Source organism: Harpia harpyja, chromosome 2 (genome assembly GCF_026419915.1).
Source record: "Harpia harpyja isolate bHarHar1 chromosome 2, bHarHar1 primary haplotype, whole genome shotgun sequence".
NCBI classification, from domain to species: Eukaryota; Metazoa; Chordata; class Aves; order Accipitriformes; family Accipitridae; genus Harpia; species Harpia harpyja.
Genome location: NC_068941.1, coordinates 82233997 through 82257218, shown reverse-complemented (window position 1 = coordinate 82257218; position 23222 = coordinate 82233997). Strand labels below are relative to the sequence as shown.

General features: G+C 44.3%; 1 long non-coding RNA gene across 2 annotated transcripts; it reads right to left on the bottom strand.

Annotated features, from left to right (window-relative positions):
- Positions 1-3265: 3265 nt before the first annotated feature.
- LOC128138946 (uncharacterized) lies at positions 3266-9688 on the bottom strand. Of its 2 annotated transcripts, none has more exons than XR_008234194.1 (4): positions 9624-9688; positions 9180-9282; positions 5033-5126; positions 3266-4421 (listed from the first exon to the last, which is right to left on the bottom strand). It is a non-coding gene; the product is annotated as an uncharacterized LOC128138946 (long non-coding RNA). The 2 variants fall into 2 exon arrangements; XR_008234193.1 differs by having other exon boundaries at positions 9593-9680.
- Between the last annotated feature and the right edge of the window lie 13534 nt (positions 9689-23222).

The window sequence follows — 23222 nt, the reverse complement described above, 5'->3', positions numbered from 1 at the left end:
TGTCTAGAAAGTTTTCCAGTGAATGCCATATTAAATATACTGCTTTTATGCCTATAATTAGAACTTAGATGTTTCTTTCTTATTTTTGGACTTCCTTTCTTTACCTTAATTACAAATTGATAATTAATGAATGAGCTGCTTGTTTTTTATTTTGATCCTAAACATTTTTGATTGATTATTTCGGGGCAAATATTATGCGTGTAACACCTCCCTATGCATATCAGAGTTAAGCTGTACCTGTGAATAGTCCTTTTGAATGGTATTTTACAAAACTCTATATGACTTAACTTTAAGACTGCCTCTAAATAACCTTGCTAGATGGAAGCCCGAACAAAAAATTTGGAACAATTGGCTTAAAGTTGAAGAGTGGCTCTCTACAATAAATAGAGAAAGCTTGTGTTACAGTCCAGCTCATGGCTGGGGGTTCATTTTCCTCTTGACCCTTTTGGGTTGATGTAGGAATTCATTGCACCTCTTAGATCCAAATGAACAGCAATTTCTCCAAGATTCCCTAATTAAGGGCAAATCCTGTAAAAAAAACCCCAAACAACTAGATACTCTTTGGGGGCTTCTGTTTCATGTTTCCTACCTGAGCAGACATCAGTACAGGCCTGCACCAGAATTACTGAGTGCAAACAAACTTGCACATGAAGCAGTGTCTAAATTTTCTTTTACAGACGTGGAGGAGACTTTCACTGATATTTTTTTTTCCAGCAGCACAAATTCTACATATCAGAACTACTCAGTTTCTCAGGTATTAATGTAGCTTGAAGAAAGAAAGATTTGAAAAACAGAATGGGACCATCTCCATACTTAGTTACCATAAAGAACTTAATGTAGCTGTGCTTATTCATTTTTAAAGAATTCCTTTGAATTTTGCAAGGGACAATCTCAGGGAACTCAAATAGTCAATTTAGTATCTTTAATTCTAAAAGAATCTGATCCATGCCTGCTCCAAATTATTTTATATTTGGACCTGAGGTTTTGGGCTAGTCCATTACAAATCTGTAAAATCTAGATCTACCTCAAAACCAGTCCATAACTGGAGGGATCAGAGCCGAATTCAATATCATCTCAAGGTCACTCAGCACTATGCAAGTTCAAATTTTTGGAAATTCTTCACTTTTTCTCAGGTTATTACCACGACCAAATATATGCCTCAAGGTTCATTCTATAACAGGGAAAATGAGAGGAAGAGTCCCTTTTTCACAGGAGTCTTATGGATATACCACATTGCTGGCCTTTTAGCCAAAAAATGTGTATATTGATTTCCTATGAGGAACAGCATGCTGTTAGTAGATGGGATCATAGACAAGAACAACTCCCTTGTAAACCATTGTCTTCCTCGTCTCCTGTGTTGTCTTTCCTGTCTCCCACCTGCAAAAGGCTCTCTTCTTATTGATAAAACTCAGTAGATAACTGGGCATTTCTTCTGTTGTTTTATCCCCAGTTCACCTGCCTGGACTTGAGTTTGCCCAAGTGCTGCTGAAAGGCATTAGGATGACATCATGGTTTCGCATGGAGAAAGAAGATGCTACAAGGAGATGCAATGGGAGGTCCCTTAGAAAAACCTACCCAAAGGCCTGGACCAAATATTTCAAGGATTTACTCTGTGTATGTCCTCCTTGCAGGAGAGCTCAAGGTAGCCAGGACTGTTGACCTTCTCCAACTCCTCGTCATGAGCAAGAGCCCCAGTGCTCAGCCCAGCCGACTTGTCCTGCAGGCACCTCCCTCCTTCCCCCTGACTCCACGGATTCTCCAGCTGCCCTCCTCCTCCTCTTCCCCTCTTTGGCACTGATCTGAAACCCCCATGGGTCACACAGTGGGCAATGAGATTAAGACTGGGATTTGTAAAGATGATGCCTTTTTAGACAGCTTAATAGACCAGATGCTCAGCTGAGAATCAGGCCATCTGTCCACTCAAGTCCTACCTATACCAAACAGGTTGTTGCTAGCAGAACTGTTAAGAGAGAGATGGAGAAAATTTGGGACTGCAAACCCAAAACCCAGCTACATTGGGATGCAGAAGGACCTCCTGACACTATGCATGTGCAAGAGAAAATGGGAGATGATGTTCATGGCTGGTACAGGCACTAGCAAGAGGGAGACAATCCCAATTGCACACACAGAGAAGGACTTCTTTGCTCTTTCAGCAGATATAAAGGAGCCCAAGAGTCAGCAAAAAAACATGATTATACCAACTTTAAAACCCTTTGCACTGCTGGAGTAGTGTGAACTAAGCCGCTCTATAAATGAGAATCAGGCCCAGTCTCCAAAGCCAGCTGCTCCTTTAGTGCAGGGATCTGTCTCCATACTCGCTGATAAGCAGTCTATGCCCCATGACTTATAATAAAAGGGAACGATGGTCCCTGAACAAACCCAGAGAAGAGGTATTGATTTGCAAATAGTTTAAAAGAATATTCAAGGGTCATGAGCTGACCCTTTTTCAGCTCTGACATTTTATATCAGGGAGGATCCTATTGAGATGGCAATTCATATCCTAGACATTGTTTTGTCTTGTTTCATAAATAAGTTGAATAGCTTAATTGATTGACACCCACTGCACTTTCCCAGCTTCCTCAGGCTCAAAAGTACACTGCTGTTTTCTGCCATAAATAATATGAACATTCAATCAGCCGCCAGGCACAAAAAGGAGCTGAAAATTCTTCATACAATAGCTGCAATCTGGCATACGAGGCACTGCAGGTCTAAAAACGAGAGTGGTATTTGATATCACCAGGTACTCATTTTCTTCCTGCTGCAGCAATAGCATTTTCCTACCCAAATGACCTAAACCCTAAAGATGAAATACCCAGGGGCCTCTGCAGGGAGGAAGACCAGTTTGTCTCAGCATTTATGTGTGTCCAGGGGTTAGGAAACTGGTTTGCAATCTTGTGAACACAACATGGGGAAGGACACGCTGGACCACCAAATCTAGTCCCTTGGAGGTGCCGGTACGGAATCCCTTCATCCCTCCTGGACTCTGATCCAACTCCACCTCAACCCGAGTGACAATATTTGCCCCCAAGCTCCCCATTTGTCCCCAGATCTCACTCCTGTGATGGTTACAAACCTCCTCTTAATTTCCAGTCCATGCTTATTTGTGATTAATTGAGATTAATCTGTTCTGATGGCAAGTTTATGCTTTTACTTAAATAGCTCCTTTCCTCCTTGGATATTTAGCCCCCTGATGGATTTAGTGTTCATTTCTCCTCCTCAGCCTTGGTTTCACTAAGGGAAATAAATAAGGCACAAACTCTGAATCTCTTCTTTTTAAGACAATTTAACGGCCTTGTCAGCAATTCTGGTGACTTTTGGTAAGTTCTTGGGTAACCTTATAGCCCACGCTTTCAAAAAATGGGTGCAAAAATGAATTTGAAAGTGTTGAGGACTTCCTTTTGAGGAAGAAAGGTGTGGATGTAAGCGCTTACCTTCAGTTGCCCAAGTTGGAAAACGTTAGCTACTAACCTCCCTGTGCTTTAACTTCCTCATCTGTAAAACAGAAAGGACAATACAGGCCTCAAAGGGGAGTAAGTAGGGTTTCTGAAGTGCTCCAAGATCTTCAAGTGAAAGGTTCAATTCTAAATGCGAAGCTTTTTTGTCTGTTGTTCTTTACTTGTTACTTCTTAAGGACTGCAAAACCTGGAGAGATGGCACTGAGCCAGACTAAAGCCAAGGAAAGTCTTCTCCATTGATTACAGTGGGAAACTTTTATGCAAAAAGTTTCATAAAGGCTGACAAGCATCTGTTGCTGAGACAGACAGAGCAATAAAAACTGGGAGAGAAAGAATATTGACTGAAACTATTGCAAGGCCAATTGCTAAGATCAGTAGTTTTTCTTTAGAAGCAGCAAACAGTTAAATCTATTTTTGTTGCTTTGCTTTAGAAGAAATCTCTCCAAGGATGACCACCATACGCATCCTCATCTGTAATTAATAAATATTTGGAAGGACACTTTCCCACTCAACGTATGAAATTATAGATGATCCCTTAATTCCCTAGACATTTGCAAGCCTTGTCTTGTCAGAATTGAATTTACTACAGCTGATTACCCTGAGAATGCACTGACCTTCTTAGCTCCTGCTGTGGTCTTTATTTTTTCCATGGCAGATAATATGGGGACCAGAAACTGGGGACTTGGTAGTAGGGATTATGTGATACTAATGAGACAAAGCTTATTGTTGATGTTAACTGTTATTACTACTAAAAAAAGCGCACAACTCCAGACAGATGGACTTCACTTTGTTACACCAGGAGAGAGCGAATGCATTTTGACAGTAGTAGCATCTATTTAAAATCTGGATCACATCTGGTGCCTCTCTGAAGCAGACCATATCTGATCAATCAGAATTATGGCTCTTCAGTCTCCAGACGAGCTAGAAGAAATTCATTATCTGTTTTGAAGCCTGCTTCTCTTTCATCTATTAAAAAATGAAATAAGATTCATTGTCACTGGATCCATTTAGCTACTGAAAGAAAAAAAAAAGGACAGTAATTAAACTAACTAGCAGGCTCCACATCTGAAGACATGATTAATTCTTTGAAACACTGCGCATGTAGGTACTTGGCTCACTCTAGGCTTCAGTCAACAGTATCTTGGCTGATGAAATATATAGCCTAGGACTTATCCCTATTTCTGTTTATTTCATAAACTCTTGGAAACACACACATAATTTTCTTCAAACTCTGTCAGAAGTCAGTATTTGTCCTTCAGGCACATTTAGCCCCTGTGCTGGGCATGCTGCTTGGGAAATACCACCTTGTGGACAGCAATGTCTCCATGGAGCCTCCTACTCCCAAGGATGTCCCTGCTCTCCTGTGTATGCCCTCCTGGATCAGCAGTTTTGAGTGCAGAAAACTGATACTAAAATGCTGGGAATTCTTCTATGTGAGGTCTGCTGAACCCCAAAAGATGGTGGGAGCCTGGGTTTACGAATAACTAGAAGGAGAATGCAAAAGGATGTGTCCTGTTCTGGATCACTTGAATTTCTTAATAAGATTTTTTCTGATTACAGAGAGAGTTTTCTCTTACCTTTGCTGATGAGCACCGAAGTCACACCAACTATGACTTAGCCTCTGAAGTTCTTGTCATTGCTTCCCTCTTTACCACGTGTTTCCTTTGAGATCTGCAAGAGCACAGTTCAGAAAGTAGCCTTCTGAAAGTGATGGACTTTTATTTCCCTCATTCACAACTTTTAAAAGAAAACTTAAATTAAAAGACAAGGCATTTTTATAGGTGTTATAACTAAAGCTGGTGAGAGGACAAAATGGTATTTTGGGGATGGGTTCAAATCTATAACCTTTGAAGAACAATTTAAAATGCCCATCAACATTTGTGAAATATTTCTCAAAATTCATTGTCAAATTGCTATTTTTCATTTGTGCTAATGAAACCCAGAGAAAACATCTACTTTTATGAGTGGGTGGGGGCAGTGGCAGTAACCTTTCAGAGGAGAATTAGGTGTGCAAAGGAGACCAAGGCTGGCATTAATTTCTTTTGTAGCAGTGATGGCTGAAGAGCAAATTATTTTGACTTCTTATGGATCATGTCCAGATGGGTAAAGTACAAAATGATGTTGTAAGTGTTGCCTGCCCCAAAATGCTAAACCACCCTCAAAATTAGGTGGGCAGCTCCAAAGCCATTTATCTACCATGGGTGCAGGAATGTCATGGCAAACTTGGCTCTGGATGATAAATATCAAAATCTCCTGCTAGCAGTACTAACTTCTCTGGAATTTCTACAAATCATGGATGACAACTTTCTAACCAAGAAGTAAAAGTTAACGGTAACTAAGGTGGAAGTGATTATGTTTGATTCCTCTCTAAGCCAGTCAAAAACACATGGTATTTCAAGGCAGCCAGTTTCACAAAGCTGAATCAAGTACAAGCCAGCTGTAAGGAAGGACTGAAGACTAGATGTGATGCCTGTAATGAATAGTTCAAAATTATTTAGCTAGATGTAAAAAAGCCAAATAACAACAACAAAACCATACTAAGACTGTAAGTAAGAAAGCATGGTTCAAAAAACAATCTAGGATAGAAAAGGATGCAAAATGAGCAATAATAAAGATGAATGGATAGATGTTTAGAAGGCAGATGTTGTAAACACTGAAAATACATCCTGGAGCTATGTAAAATTAATAAGGAAGCAAAGGTATATAAGGAAATATATATGGCTGAAGAAAAAGACAGTAAGAAGCAGATGTTTGAGTCCATTGGGACCAAGAGTAACCCTACCGATACTATAAGCTCATGAATAGTAAGAGCATCAGAATAGCCAGTAATAATGCAGAAAGTCAGAAGTGTTTAACAAATACATCCATTCCTTGCCCAGGAGAAAACCAGACATTGTGTTCATATCATAAGGAAATGATGAATATTCTCCACTCTAGTCATAACTGAAACTGAAGTAAAATGGTCACTACTAAAGGAACTTTTTAATATCAGTACAACCAGACACCTTGCACCAGGATTACTGAAAGAACAAGTTAGGAAGCTCCTCTGGATGCTGATTTTAGTAACTCAGGTCCAGACGTGGCAGAAACTTGAGAGAAAGCAAATATTATGGCAATGTTTGGACACAGTAAAGGAAATTATCAAGTAAGTATGTGTCTGTCAGCCTGACACTTACTGAGGGTAGTAATAACAGAAAATTTGAAACAAGATTTAACTGCTAAAGAATTCAAGCAGGTACTCTAAACAATAATATTTTGCAAGAATTTATGGAAAACAGAGCTTCTAACACTTGCTAATATAATCACTGTGAAAGACAGAGACAGATAGGACCCATTGTTTTCACTTGTTTTCATCTCCAGAAAAGATGAAAAATATTCACTTTATGCCCCAGGTAAGAAATATTCGGGAGTTAGGAAAATGTGACACAAAATTCAGACTTATGTTCCTTGAAAAAACTTTTGTTATCAAACTTAGGAGGATGTAGGAGGTCCTAATTAGGGCTGGTACAATTTGATAAAATTTTTCATTGAAAATTACCAGCTGTAATCTGTAAATTTTTTAGTTAGTTGTGGTGATGCAGTAATAGGTTTTTGTTAGTATCGTATTTTAGCAATGGTATAAAGCTTTGAAGCAGTGCGATCCAGAACAGCTGCAGAAACCCATAGCTGATATGAGATACTCTTCTCCCCTCTATTTTTACAAACGTTTCAGAATTAACCTCCAATATAAAGAAATAAAGTATTTGTGAAAGAAGTAGAAGAGAAACAGCAAACTTCATCTAATTTCTACCCAAATCAGAAAGAGGTACGAAGCATGGTCTCTGTAAATAACTGAAACACTTTTTTTTTAAATCTGTCATTTCTTTGCTGAAATAAGGCACATCAAATTCCTTGAGGTGAAGAGACAAATTCCCTTTTTGTCCTGAACTTTCTGAAATAATTTCAGCACATGCTCACCACTCCCAGATGGAGCATGCAACAGCAGGTTACCAAGTTCAGGGAATGACTGGAGTTTACATTGCCGGTTGCTTTGTGCAGTTATTTCTGCATTTTACAACAGCCCTTTTACCACATGGAGATGAAACTCACTTTCAATCTCCAAACCATCACACCTTCTTTAAAACTGTCCATAACTCAAGGGATGGGATTAGAATCCCAGATTAGGACACAGGAGCGTAGCGAGGTGTCCAAATTCCTGCTGCAGTCAGTGGAAAGGTAGTCAACATAGTAGTCAGTGACTCCTGGAGAGCTATTTGCCTGAAGAAGACACCCACTTTGATCAGCAGGTTAAATCCCACACAAACCCCTTTAATATCTAATTTTTCAGAGAAATGGATCCAGTGCTTTGCAGAAGGAAAACAGAGCTCTCTTTTCCAAGGAAATATTTCAACATACATTTCTCTCTGTAATAAAATTTCTCCTCAGGACTATACAGAAGGCATTGCTTACTGCTTTAAAGCAAATGTTCTTTCAAAGACCCCATTGTTCCTCAACTTTATAGAAACTTCTTTGCTTCACAGCTCTGTCCTCTTAATGTGTGACATCTGAAGGCTCCAGCTATCCCCAGATTTTTGCAAACACCATGCCAGTTTTCAAGACTAAGTACAAACCAAAGCTCTGCATTGATTTCTCTCTGCTTTTTGTTCTCTTTGAGAATTTATTTTTCCTCGCTTCTGGATTTGCCTGTTGACTCTTTCAAAGGAAGCAAAATGACAGCATTCTCCCAAATGCTGCATGTTCTCTTCCAGCTCCTGCTGAGAAATAACACTGCGTCCGAGCCAGGCTTGCAGGGGATGCAAATCCCTTGTAAGGAGACTGCCCTCCCCAGACAGCCAAACTAAAGCCATCTCTGTCTTGTAGCAGAGAGCTAAGAAATGCCAAGCAATTTTGCTCAGGTCACCCTAAGCCGTAACCTTTGGTGCGAACTCCCCCGCTTGCAGGAACAGGGTGGGAGGTGCACGGTATGAGAATACCCAAGGTGTGAAGACGCATTTGCATCACATCTCTGATAATCAAGATATGCTGCCAAGTGACTGTTTACAGGTACTTGGTTATCGCATCATGATTTGCAATATTCCAGAATATAATATGAAAAAAGGCCCTAAACAGAGACAATACCCTGCAGCACCACCTTTGATGATAGAAACATATTTTCCACACCTGCCGACTTCACAACCAAACCAACGTCTATTTAATAAACACTAGGGGGGGGGAGAAAAAATTACCGACTCTGGAGTTTCATCAACAATTAGATAAAACCTCTTAGTCTGTCAACAATCAGCTATTTCTGCTTGATGACTGTCACGCACATTTGGATGAGACATGTTTCTCTGTTGTTCTCATTTGGGACAAGGGCACGATACAGGTGTATACTAATTTTAAAAAGCAATCAGATAGCCTGACTTATGGATTGCATTAAAAGGAATCTCACGGTGGAACTCAGACACAAGATTATCTTGTTCATACATATGGTGTAAGCACATTTTCATCCCAGTTTGATTTTGCATTTTAAAGCTAATTACATTTAGTTAGACAAGATGAGGAGATTTTTAAGTGCTTTGACAGTCTTTTTGCTTTGCAAGCCATGCCAATTGCCAATTATTAGCACCTTACAATCTTCTGATCTTCACCCCTGACATTTTTCTTCAAAGCCTTTTATTTCAGATTCTTTAGGTGTTCTTCAGAGCCCTACTTAATCTTCCCATTTGAACGTCGTTCACTCACCTTCCACACATGCCAAGCCTTACATTGCTTGTTGACTTAGCAATACAGCCTTGCAAGATCCCAAGACACTTGTCTTCACAATGTTTGATAATGTAAATACTCCCTGGAAGAAAAAAAAAGTACTACTTTTTTTTTCACTGAAATATTGCATTGGAATTTTTTCCCCAAAAAACTTATTAAAACCAAAATTTTAACATTTTTTATGGCTTTTATAAAAAAGAAACAAACCCCAAATATATTAAAGAAAGTCACTGAACTGGATCGAGAGTGCAACAAAGCATTATAGTCCTAAATCCTAAAACCAAGTAAAAATTCAGAATCTTGGCAGTCGCAAGGTTCCTCCAGCCGAATTTCAGTAACCTGAGAACTTTAATAAACCTGGCCCAAACTCTTCAACAGTTAAATCAGCCTACAAAAGAGGAACCCCTTCCCTGGGGTCCTCACTGGAGCACTGTCTGCCATCAGCTGAGAACATGTCCTGCTCAGTCCCAGCACCGCCGGGAGGTGCTCCCCCTTTCAAAGCCAGCCAAATCCATTTGCGTCACACGCACTGCCTGCCCAGGACCGTCCCTTTTCTGTGCCTGTGCCCATTTGGCAAAGCCCCCCGGCCCTTCCCCCAGCCCGTGCTCCTATCACCGCAGCCTGCACACACACAGATTGCAGCCTGAGCACCATTTTGGCACTTCAAACGCACAACACCTGTTTTGAAGGTTAACAGATAGTGACAAGTATAATCACAGCTTCTGCTGAAGTTTTAGCCTGTCAGACAGCCAATTATGCTATTATTTTCAATAGTTTTTTTCTCCCTGCACACCCCCCCCCCACCGCTTTGCAAGGCAGCTCCACAGGCAGCTGCAACGTGCTCCATTTTGGAAAGACAGTCGCCTTTTCTTTGTCTCCTTCCTGGTGGCCAACAGCTCTCAATGCCGTTCCCCACCGCACCAAGGCACTGCACCGTGCTGCTGCTCCTCAACAGACTGCATGGCATGAGGATGCTCCAGCAACTTTGTCCACCTTATGTTCATGGGGGCCACCACACAAGGCGAGGTTACCTCCGGAGCTCCATCCTCACATTTCGCCTTTTTGGGCTCTAAGGTCCACGGCCAAGAGGGGTCACGAGCTGCCCCGGTCATGGTTGCACATTGCAGGACTTGGAATGGAGCTGGGGTCACTGCCAGGGCAGGAGGAGGAGGCTCATATATCCTTGTCTAAAGGTTCCCACGACCAGAAAGTTCTCCTAATCTCGGTGCAGGGGGCTTTCATTTGTCGATGAGTATGCTTTGACAGAGGTCTTCTCCCCAGGCAGCCTGAGCTAGTCTCTTGTGCAGGGAGGAGGTTAGGGAAAAGGGCCTTAAAATGTGATTGCAGCAACATCCTCAGCTCCCCCCAGCCCCTATAATACACAGTTTACTGGTGTTCAGTCCTACAGCCTCAGTGTGGACACAGTTCCTGGACATTGCAGTATGCAGACAAACACTGGCCTAAACCTTCATATTTTCAGCATCAGGCTTCTGAAAACTTCCATCCAGAAGTTCCCCTCTGGATTTCTCAGTGCACCACTTTGATTTCATCTTAGCACAGAAAGGGGAGACCAAGCTTTCTCCTTCCATCCCTGGAAGAGCGTCCAAAGATACCTGCAGCACTAAGGGCATTCAAAGTCCATTTGTATTACAAACCCTGCTGACCTAAGCTAAGCAGCATGGACACTGAGTGAGGGTTCTTTCTTCAGGGTGCTTAATGTACTCTGCAAATGAATCCCAAGGGTTGAAAACAAATGTTGAGCCTGGTGGATGTAATCTGGAAGGGCAGGGGGAAAAAGCCAGGTTGTTGCTTCACTAAACAGGGGCACTCAACTTTTTGAAATGGCTTTTTTTTTTTTTTTCCAATTAAGCTGAAAAAAAGGCAGCTGTAAATACTTGTTTAAGGGGTCATTAACTCTGCCACCCAAAATAAAGCAAACATAGCAGCATGAAAAGAGCTGTGATGAGCTGACAGTCTGCAGCACTCCTCCCCAGTGAAATCCATTGCTTGTTTCCACTGGAGCCAGCATGTGTTTTCTGTAGGGCTCCACGAATTGGATAGCCCTGTCTCCCTGCCAGCAATGGGGACACCAGCCATGTTCAGCAGGTTTGCAGCACCAGAAGGCGGTGGCAAGGACAGCACTGGCATCTTTGTGGAGAAAAGTCAGAGGCTCAAGATGCAACTAGAAAACATGACATCATTGGTGTTTATGATGTGCCAGCATAAGAAAACACACAGGGCTATTTCCTTTGAGGCGAGAAGGATGGACAGGGCATAATGTTTTTCTCTTTGCTGACTTCCCAGCTGCCTAGCAGGACCTGTAAATGAGCATGGCCCTCTCCTAGTTTTGGGGAAGGGAATATAATTTCCTCTGTAAATTTCTTGCAAAATACCGGTTTGGGGGAATCCACAACTTCCCTACAGACAGGAAGCCGATGGCAGCACAGTTTCCAGTGGGCACCCTCACTTGCTCTGAGTTAAGAAAGTTCACGGTCTGCATGGAGGAGGTAGTCATGGGGGACCTGGGACCAGATGCCAAAATCTTGTGCCAGCGTCCCCTGACCTAAGGTTGCATTAGGGCAGCTTGGAGGTATCGCATCCCAGAAGACAAACGGTGGGGGTTGGCATGGGAGGGACAAGCCTAGAAGTGGTGCCGAGATGATGAACAGCTGGTGACAACAAGCCCAGATCCCACCTGCCCTGTGCAAGGAGAGGGCTGGGAGAGAGCAAGGAGAAGAGGAAGGTGGGACCAGCTCCTGTGCATCGCAGGGTGGCCTCGCGGTACCTGGAGGTATCGGCTTCAAGAGATGGCAGATCAGCCCAATCAGATGCATCTCCTACCTGGACCATGGGGTGGGAGAGGGGTGACGGCACATACCCGAAAATGTAGGTGACAGTGGCCTGACAGGGAGGTTCACATCAGTTCACGGTGGACTTGCTCCCGGTGTGGGACTGAGACCCCTCCACACACTGGAGCGCTGGCACATGAAGGCTGTTGTGGATGCTAAGAAACCAGAGTGGCTCAGCAAAACAGTCCACACAAGGGAAAAGGTTATTTAAAGGGTGCTTGCCCAGGCTATGCACCAGCAATGCTCTGTTTGGAGGCTGACAGCCCTACTGAGGGAGCAGTACGAGGTGAAGGGTTAGGTGCCAAGTTCTCATCTCATCTTTTCCAACCACAACACTGCTGCTAAATTTAAACAAAATCTGCTCCTGTCCATTCTGCATGCTGTGCTCTTCCCTGTCACACAAGGCGACCTGAACCTGATACACCCTCCAAGCATTTGTTTGTTTGTTTATTTATTTATTTATTTGCAGCCAGTTCAGCTGGTGACCACCCATCCCTCCAGAACATCCCATGACCTCAGGGGCACCCAGCCACCGCTGCATGGGAAAGGATGGAAATTGCAGTGAATTTGCTGATACGGTGCACCCAGAATCCCCAGGAAGCGTAAGGGTCTGCATGTTGTCCAGCTCTCATGCAACATGGGGCAATGTACCTTCTCCACTAAAAATGAGGCTTACATTTGAATGAAAGCTGTTCCCAAAGTGAGGCTAACTTCACAAACGCATTTTTTTTCTGAGAGCCGATTACCTTGGCAAATGCTTTTCCTTTCTCTGAGAGAGGAGAGATGGAGGAAACGCCTGCTCAGAGCTCCTGTGTCCTCAGCTGCACAACAGGTCAGTAAAGAGCAATGAAACACTCCATCAACTAAGCCCATGCTATTAAATTCAAACCAGCGATGCCACACGATTTTTCCCCATATCATATAATCAAATAAAACTGAAATGTCCATTCCTTTTCAACTGCACTAATGCCATTGGAATGACGTGTAGGGTAACACCAGGAAAGTTACTGCTGTAAAGTAAGCACCTGGGGTCTAGTTTGCATACTGCATGGATTGGGGGTTATTATCCATTTAATATATTTCTTTTGTCATGTATTAAAGAAGAGCTTTTGAGAAACAATATGTTTGCATACTGCCTGCAACTAACACTGTTAGTTAAAACATTCTGTGGTATATTGCTAATAGGATACTAGAAAAGCCCAAAACAGGAACACCACCATTAGCAAAAAAACATAGGGCATGTCCTCAGCAGAAGGAAGAGAGAAAACACACCTATATTCCACACTAGCATCCAAAAGTTTCCCATTTGTCAAAGCCAAAATATTGTCATGCTCACAGCATTTCTGAATGAAATCCAATATGGGTGGCTGGGAAAATGCCAGGCCCTTTTATTTTTTATTCAAAAATTTCTGAAAGGAAATAATAATTTACAAAACCTTTTTCACTGGGAAAAAAAAATAGAAAAGGAAAAAGAAAAGGAAAAAGACAAAAAGAAAAAGAAAAAACCACCAACAACCAATTCTAGCTACATATGACCATCAAAGCAGTTTTTGTGATTACTACCCCAGGAGAGACCTGGGCTATAACTTGGGTTTCCCAGTGTTTAATTAATTAAAGTAATACATAACAACACTAAAGAATTTGTTGGTTTTGCCATGGTCAGTTATGGCCTGTCCTGGAAGCTGTGGCCAAACTACCAGGACTTTCCTGTGTCTGGTCCTGTGATGCTGGGTTTTGTTTTTATTTTTTTTTAAGTAACGCCATATGGACTGCACGTGCTCTCTAACCAAAGGCAAGGCTGTGAGCACCCAATGCCGCTGAGCACAATCCCCCTGATGTGCCCAACAGCTCCCAAACACACATCTGGCCATTCCTTTCCCCATGGATGACTCCATCCCAGTTCTCATCTGTTTTAGCTGATTATATTTAAAAATAGAGAGCGAAGAGAGGAAATTTCCTTTTTCATTTGTTTTCTTTAGAGTCTAGCTAGCCTTATAAACAACAAGGGGGGACGGGGGAGGGGGGGGATTTAAAAAAATCTCCTCCTGCATGGTATTTAATATTTGAAAATCAGAAGGTGAGACTCTGGCACTACACAGGCAAGTGTGCAGAGTAATTGCTCTGATAGCTGGACCCAACTTCTGCATTTCTGTTCAGCAGGTTAATGCTGAACCACTCTTTGTGAACCTGGAAATGATCCAGAGCAGCTACACAAGGCTGACCAAAGCCTTCACTCCAGAATAATCTGGAAGGCGGCTCAGATTTCTGATTCAGTTTCTGGTTTTGACACAGAGGATAAGTGATTTCTGTCAGACAGACTTGGAGAAAGTTCTGCTTATAACTTGTCAACAGGGTAGCAGAGAGACACAAATGCATTAGCCTTTCAGTCCATGTCCAGTAATGTATGAAAATGTGGATGGATTTCTGGACTGTTACTCAAGCCCAAATACCAGCTCAGCACCACACATGTTTGGGGCACTAGATAAATCAATCCACCTACATCACTTACAAATAACAGAAAATGGTGGATAACAGGGAGAACCTCCTTGGGCCTTCAGGAGAGGTTCATAGCTGATCTAAGAGCAGAGACCAGTTCCCTGACATGTGGCTGAGAGCACTCCCACACCACTGAATCATTCCCCATCAACAAGAAAGCTGAATCCATCTCTGGTAACCTCTCAGCAGACAAGCTGACCCCAGCACAGGAGGCAACAGGGGGAGAGCATCCACTTTCTTGACCCATCCCTCCATAGCACTTTGCATCTTGAGCACCACAGAGCACCGCTATGGGAGACACCAGCCTTGGAATGAGGTGGAGCATCTTCCTCAGTCCTCAGCCGTGACTCTGCAGTTGGCTCTGCCAGGCCTGCCCGTAGCCATCCACCACAAGGACATCACATATACGTTCATTTTAAATATAGAGAGGTGATCTAGTCCTCTGCTGCTGTGCAGCTAACTGATGCTTAGCCAATTAGATTGATCTGAGTGTCCTAAATGGGATGTAGTCAGCAATTAAGTAGATCATTGACAAAAATAGAAAATCAGAAGGATCTGGGAGCTATTTTGGTCTAACCTTTGACTGTAAATGGTGTGGGTGATAGCTGAGACCACTGGCTCTATTACAAGTAAAAGCCCCATCTAGAGTAAACAGATGAACTGAATCAAATAGACCAGCTTCTGGTTTTACATCTTTATAAGTCTTTTCCGATGAGAAATACTCTTAACAAGGTCTACATTGGCTTATCCCAAGGTCCCTTACAAGGGAAACAATTAATCCCTACTGTCCCTAAATACCTTCTCTCTTTCATGTGTATCCAATTATTGCTGTACACAAATGTTTTCAGATGATGTCTTTTGATTCAGAACACCAATATCCATATATGAAAATGCAGCCCACATCTTCTAGCAATATCAGAGGACGGTTTCCAGTAGATAAGATTGCTGCACTAAACCATATTTTGGAATGCAATATCCAGCCTCTGATCTCTGACTGACTTAATATTTGCCTCCCACTATAGCATTTGAGAAATGTTAACGGTCTTTTTTTTCCAGCCAACACCTGTGAGAGGGAGGGAAGTAGTATTATCTCTGTTTTACAGAGGATCACTGTTAGCAGAAACAAGCTAAGGTCAAGGTTATCTGAAATGTCTACAACCCAGCCAGAAATAGTCCTTCTGGGTCCTACTGAAGGTATTGAAAAAGGTAAGAAAGTTGGTCAAAATTGTTCTTGGAAGCTAAACTTCCCCTGACAGTAGAAGAATGCTTAATCCAGAAAAAAAACCACCATCACAAATCCCAGTGGGTGAAAGCTGAAATAAAGCACTGAAATAGACAGTATTTTTCCCGGTTGTGAGGATAACCTTACCACGATTTCCCAAAAATGGGGTCCTTCAGTCCTACAGTCAAGAGTGGATGCCTTTTTCAAGCTCATTTGGAAGCTATGAGCTTGATGCAAAATGATGTCTTATGGTCCGAATCATGTAGGAGGTCAGACTGAAAGATCATCATAATCCCTTCCAGCCTTAAAGTCTAACACAGATTAGTGTCTTTCATATGGCTGGTTCTTGCTCTGAGCAGATGCTGAATTATTTCAGCATTTAAGTGTTTTGCTGCTGGCTCTGATAGGATTCACTGCTCCTACCACGCTGCCTTCCAGCTCTTTATCTTCAAGACAACGCCCTGCTGGTAAGGGCTGACACGAGCTTCGTTTTCCAGTCACCATTTTATTGTAACAAGCACCGGATCAAAAAATGGACTGACAACCCAAGATAAGAGAATGGCAGAATATCAATTTACGGCCTCTTTCTCAAGACAGGCACATCCCTGAAACACCAACTGAACGCATGAAGGAAATAGTTGAAAAACACTTCCTGTGCTGTTTTGTTCATGTTGCTCCAACATGCCAAGGATTCTCAAGTACACCTGCCTGGAAAATTTCCAAACAACACCTGGGATGCCAGAATTGTACTTTAATAGATGACACCTCCTAATATGTCATCTTGGACTGATGTCCCTTGAGGAGAAACCTACTATTAGAGTCCAGCCTAACTGCAAAATCATGGAATAATTTAAGTTGGAAGGGACCTCTGGAGACCCCTCCTCCAACCCCTGCTCAAAATAGGGTCAGCTTCAGAGCTGTCTGCTCCAGTTTTGAGTGTCTTCAAGGATGGAGAGTCCCCAAACTCAAACTACTGGAAGAAGAGCAATAAATAATGGAACTAAACTCTTCTTGGCAGTGTTAGAGGGTAGAGCACAGGACAGTAATAAAGGGTAGCAGAAGAGGTTCCCAAGTTGCAGCTCAGGAGGCTCAGACTGGCAGCTCTGGGACCTGTAACTGGAGAGGGGATAGAAATTCCACCCTTGGAGGTTTTCAAGACTTGGTCAGACAATGGCTGAGCTGGCCTGACTTACTGTTGGCAACAGCCTTGCTTTGCATGGGAGGTTGCACTAGAGACTTCCAGAGATCCCTTTCAACCAGTGTGCCTATGATTTTGTAAATAGATAAATCAATGGATCGATCAATCAATGGAAGTCAACATAGCTTTTGTAAAGGTAAGTCATACCTCAAAAATCTATTAGATATTTTTGAAGGATTGCCATACATGAGGGCCAGAGCAGTTTGGCTGATTCACTGCACTTGGGTTTCAAAAAGCATTGACAGCTGGTAAAGGCTCTAAAGAAATTATTGTCATGGATTATCATAAACTCATATCAGATTAAAACACAGGAAGTTAAAAGTAGGCATAAATAATGATATGCATGCACACATACATATGTGTGTGTACATATGCATGTATATTTTTATATATATGCATATTCTGACATGTGTAATAGAAGAAGAGTTTCTGGAAAGTCCCCAAAGACCCTGTAACTTGTGCTGGAATTTCAGCTGTTTAATGCCATCAGAGTGATCTGGAAAAGGGATGAGTGACAAAATGACCAATGATCAAGTACTAAAAGTTATCCAGGATTTTCAGATCTAAGTCTGAATGTGAGTAATTGTGGGAGGATCTCATGACATTGAGTAACCGGGCAATGAAACCACAGTTAAAACTCAGTGTTAATAAGCACAGATTAATGTATGTGGGAGAAATCATCCTAGCCACACATAGGAAAAAGACTGAAGTAATTGTGAATAATGGTTTGAAAATTCCAGCTCAGTAGCTTTGAAAAAGAGAGTGATAAGATTTATCAGAAAAGGGCAGATAACAAAATAAAAAGTCCATTGCACACCCTCAAATTTTGGAAATTTCAGACAGCCCTGGTCAATATTTCTCAACATCAAAACTACAAAAGGTAAAGAGGAGGGCAATGCTGATCAGAGACCTGTAGTGGCATCTGTATGCCAAGTGACTGCATCAACTCTTCAGCTTGAAAAGAGCTGATGGAGGGATGGGTCCCCAGATGCAATGACACCAGAAACAGGCTGTTCCATCTGTAGGTTTAATTTACCCTAGCCCTGGCTTAGGTTCCTTGCAAAAAGCATAACTGCACAATTCATACCAGTGCACCCAGATGCCACCCATAACGTGTGCAGACGACAAGCCAATTAGCAGCCTGAGGCCATTTAGCTATGTCATTCTGCAATGGCCAGATTACACACATGTGACAAGATCTAGCAGAACCCCCCCATTTCAGTCTGCAGAGGTAGACTGAGAGAAGGAAAGAAAGCAAGAGACAGACCTCTGACTCACAGCTGCTCAGGTGTGATAAGAACAAATGAGAAACGGTTCAAAAGAAGCTGCATCTTTCACACCTGCAGGCCCCATGATGGGACTGTAACAACCACGTGGTCTTTGAGTGGTGTCAGCAATGGCAGGGATTCCAGTTTAATGCCATTACTATTTACTTATAAATAGTATTCAGTGGGTGGAAACTCCTATTTCCAGTTTTGTAAGGGAACAAATCACTCTAGAAGTCTCTGCTCTCTCCAGAAATATCAGCGTTGGGGTGTGTGACAGGTTCAACAGCCTGGAAGACAAGGTCTGGGCACCAAGAGCGGTGGACAGGACATTATATTGCATGGGCCAGATTGGGGCTGGTGCACGAAATCTGACTCGCCTGTTACCAGGTAATGAGTCCAGTGAAGGAAAAGCAGTCTGCCCCTTGGATTAACAAGAGCTTTCTCCAGATCTGGGCCAGACGTTGCTGTAAGAGGCAGGGACCTGAACTGCCAGATGTTTTTGTGACAGCTGAACAAATTCATATTTGGTGGACAGCCCTTTCTAGAAAGACATTCATACAAAGTGCTAAATTCACTGGAAGATTTTTGATGTAGGACATTAAGAGCTAGGATGCCAAAGTGGTCAAGTTAGTAGCTCCCACCCATACACAAGCCCAGCTTTCCAGACACTATGTGCAGACCCTCAAGCTCATGGTATGATGAGCATCATCCAAATGGATTTGGGTTTCTCCTTTTGGTATAATCAATGGGTAAGTCACAGGTTGGAGCTTCTTGGCAGTAGTATTTTGACTTCAGCATCTTACAGAATGGTAAAGGACCATTATAGAGTCCTGCAAAACCAAGTACCACTTCTGAGTTTCAGTTGTGCCTGACAGGTTTCAGAAACCAAAACTCTACCCCCACAAAGCTTTGCAAACGGAGTGTGACAGGAAAGTTGGCCAGCACCCAAGCCCATCCTGACAGGGGAAACTGGCACAGCTGTTTCTGAAAACACCTACTCAGTTCACCCATGCACCGAGCAGTTTTACAAGTTAGTCATTAACCACCTCACCCCCAGTGAGGCACACACAGTGTCTAATAACCAGATGATGTGGCTCTCTAGTGCCAAGTGCTTTGCAGACGTGTGATGGGTCCAAACCCTCACACACCCCTTTGGGGTCTTGGGGAGGAGTGAAAGGAAGGAGTCTTGGAAGGAAACTCTCATGATGGTTTCAGTGGTACTCTAGCTGCCAAAGAGGAGTCAGGATCCTCTGTGGGTGCAGCCCCAAGTGATGAAGGTGAGTTACAGAAAGTCAGCTGAGGCATTACAGAACCCGAGAACAGCTGCTAGAAGCCGCATTGTGCGGTACCGCTCGCTGGCAGGAGCTCACCTGGGATGTGAGAAATGAGAGTTCCTCCTCCACCTGGAAAAGACTCAAATCCCCATGTTGCTTGGTAGGTGTCTTAAACGCAGGGGTACTGGCACTGCTGGATCAAGACATGTCCTGTTGAAGTTGGCCCAACAGGTAGCCACACAGGAAAGGCTTGTGGGGCTAGAAAGATGCCAGGTGGAGAGAAATGAGACCTGGTAAATCAGACATTCAGCAGAGACCTGGCTCATACGTCTTGATCTAGTTGGGTATGCTTATTACTAGGCCATGACTCCAGTCTCCAGGACAAACTCTGCATTGCACCACTCATTTCCTCATCCGTTCATACTTTCAGGGGCCCGCTAAATCTTGAAGGGCCAGGAATAGATCACGCAGAAGAGGAACAGCTCTTTTTGTTTGATTTTGAAGAGATCTACTTTGAGAGAGCTGCTTTCTGCCATGGAGCCCCTGGCCCATTGCCCCCTTAGAGCAGGACAAGTGCCTCGTTAGCACAAAGGAGGATTTCCCAACCACCTTCTGGCGCTCCGGGAGGCTGCCAGCAAGCATGGGGGGTAGCTGCAGTGAAAAGCTGGAGAGAACATTTGATAAACAAAAGGTTTCCCTCCCCTTCACAGCAGTGACATTACGGAAGGTAACAAAACAAAAAGTGACACAGGGCTGAGATAACACCCTGCACCCTGTCTAACCCTCTGGTAGGGTTCCCTCTACTCTTCCAGGCCGGAAAGCCTGGGAAAGAGAACATGCCCCAGCTGCAGAGCCCGAGGTCCTCGTTCCTTGCCAGCATCTTCAGGACGCTACACCCCTAATTAATTTCTGCTAAACTTGCTGAGGTAAGGTCTTGAGCGTCGTGGTACCACCCCTGCACCCTGAAGCCTTCTTCCAGGCAGCGGCTGTGGTTGTACCTACTTTCCTGTCTTACACACAGCAATTTTGGAAGCATGTCAGCTGCAGTCAGGGAGCGGGTCCGGTAGGTGGCATTTCCTCAGCTGGAAACAGGGTCCGGCCATGGTCGCACAGCGAGCTGCGGGCCCCAGGCCTCGCTGAGGACCGCCACGCGCCCTTGAAGGAAGGAGTTTTACTTCCATCTGGCAGCTCTCGGTGCAACAAATCAAGCGACGCATTGTTAGTTTTAAGACAAAAGGGGAGGGGAAGAACAAAAGATCAGAGCAGGACTGATTTCTGTCTTGTCGTCCTCCCCGCGGCTCTTTCCTGTTTATGAAAAGTTTGCTGAGGGCTACAGAGGAGCCTCAAGTACAACCTCTGCTCCAGACAGCCTCGAGCACTTGGGAGGAGGAAATGACTCCGAACTTGGCAACGCGACGCCCGTCTTTGCCTGCACGTCCTGCCGCTCGCTGGAGAGCAGAAAGCAAAGCGTCTCGGACGAGGCGTGCAGAGCACCGCTCTTTGTCACAGCCCTCAAAGTGAAGGCAAATGCACGCTGAAACCACGGCGCTTAAAAGGATACAGGGAACCCCCCAGGTCCGGCAGAGTCATGGATGTCGTAGAGCCAACAGCACACCTAGAAATGAGGCTGTTTCGCCATGGGATCCCACAGGGTTTCTCGTGAAAGCGACGCAAAGGGAATGAAGATCTCGCACCTCAAGGCTGCTGAGTTTGCTTGTCGTGCTCATGCGTGAACAACTTTCAGCCTACAAACCTGAGGCGTGCTGCCAAATAGTTATAGGAACACTTTCCCCTGTCCAGATTGTATTTGCAAGGAGTTAGTATTTGCTGTGGCGCTTGCAGAGCCCCTGTTCCTGCAGTAAAGGCACGTGCGTAGGGTTCTGGGTTTAGATATTTTTTTTAATAGGAGCCAAACCTTGGTTTGCAAACACAAGAGCCACTCTGCCCTCAAAACAGGTAAATCTGCTCGTGGCGGCTTGGCTTATGAGCACAAGTGCAGACTTTGGAGCATGCGCAGGGATCTGGCGGCTCTGCAAGGAGATCCACATGTTAACCAAATCACTTGCCAGTGGTGTCTTCCCACCCTCCCCTCCAGGCCTGGCACAATGAAGTCCTTCAGGGAACACGGTCCCCGCTCGTTCAGCGCAGAGGATGCCAGCCCAGCCGGCCATCAAGATCCATATCCTCGCCCCACCAGCATGCGAGACGCAGGGCTCAAGTAACATTTTCCCCCTCGGGCTGGACTATGTCCCCCCATGGAGTAAGGGGCCACGGCACCACCTTCCAGCAAGGAACCCCTCTTGGGGCAGGTCTGCTGTCTGCTCTCCCTGTAACCCCAGACACTGGGCACAGCCAGGGGGGAAACTGCCACGACCGTCATCAGTGTCCTAGGAAGGACCTATCTGGGCTGCCCAACTGGGAGGTAAAAACCAAGAGCCTCTGGAGAGGAGAGAACCTGGCCACCAAACCTTATGTCTTTCATCCCTCTCTCTCAGGGTATGGGAGGATATCTAGGAGAAAGTGCAAAGCTGCTCCATCTCTACAGAGGCAGGTCAGGATTTGACCCACCAATGATGCTACAAAGGATGATGCACAGACAACTTGCACATGTACATCAGTGCTCTTGACAGGGACCTCAGGGTGATGAACACAGGGTTAAGTAGCTTGGGTGGGGAGAAAAAGGTAAAAAATAGCTTTTGCCCAAGGGAACAGAAATGGGCCATGGCACTGATCCCATCTCCCTGCTTAACAGCAAAGCTGCTGCTGCATAAGCCTGGAGAGTCGAGACCCTGTGGACTAGCCCCTGCCTCGCTCCCACAGCTTCAGCGACAACCGTCGCCCACGAGAGAAGGAAAGGCTTTTCCCCAGGTGAAGCTGAGGGACCCTTACCCTGCCCAGGACTCTTCTGTTCAAAATGACCAGCTAAAACATGCTCATTGCCATGCCCGGGAAAAGCCCTTCTGAGGGCCCTAAAGTAAAATGTGAACACGCAAACCATCCCCGTGGTACAACAAGGAGTGCGTGGGTGAGCAAGCACCGTTCAAAGGCACTCTGTCGACCATCAAGACAATGTTTTCCTCCTGACTGCCAGCCCTGCAAACGCAGGCTGTGGTCTGGACCCCCCCTCCGGGTCCAGCACTAGCACATGCTCTCAGTGCAGTGCCCCTTGGGCTGTAGATGTGGCTCACGGAGGCTGTAGACCTCCAGCACCCTGCTACGTCTGCTGGCACAGGGGCACCCCGGCTGTTGGGAAAGAAAGGAGACGGCTCAGCTTTCCGATTCCCAGATGAGTCTCCAAAGCAGGCAGTAAACAACCCACAGCAAACACAGCAAATGGAACGAGAGAGACAGTAAAGCAACAGAGCCATTTTCAGATGGCCGGAGTACTTCGCAAGCCAGGGGTGATATAAGTGGAGTTGGCCCCAGGTTTGCATGTAGGCAAGGCACAAATAGCCTTTGTTGGCCAAAACCCAGCATATCCTACAAGGCTAAGAGAAGAAATCGGAGGAGATCCTGCAGGGTGTAAAGTGCTGTGCGCCCAAAGCATCCTGCAAAGGTAGGAGCCCATCCTTGCTGGCACCACTGGTACACGAGGGTGCTACTCAAAATGGGACAGGGTTATAGTCGCACTGCATGAAAGACGTCCTTACCCTAATCTGCTTTTCAGGCTGTTTAATTCCTCATTTAATTTAACGTCTTCCCCAGCCCTGGGAGT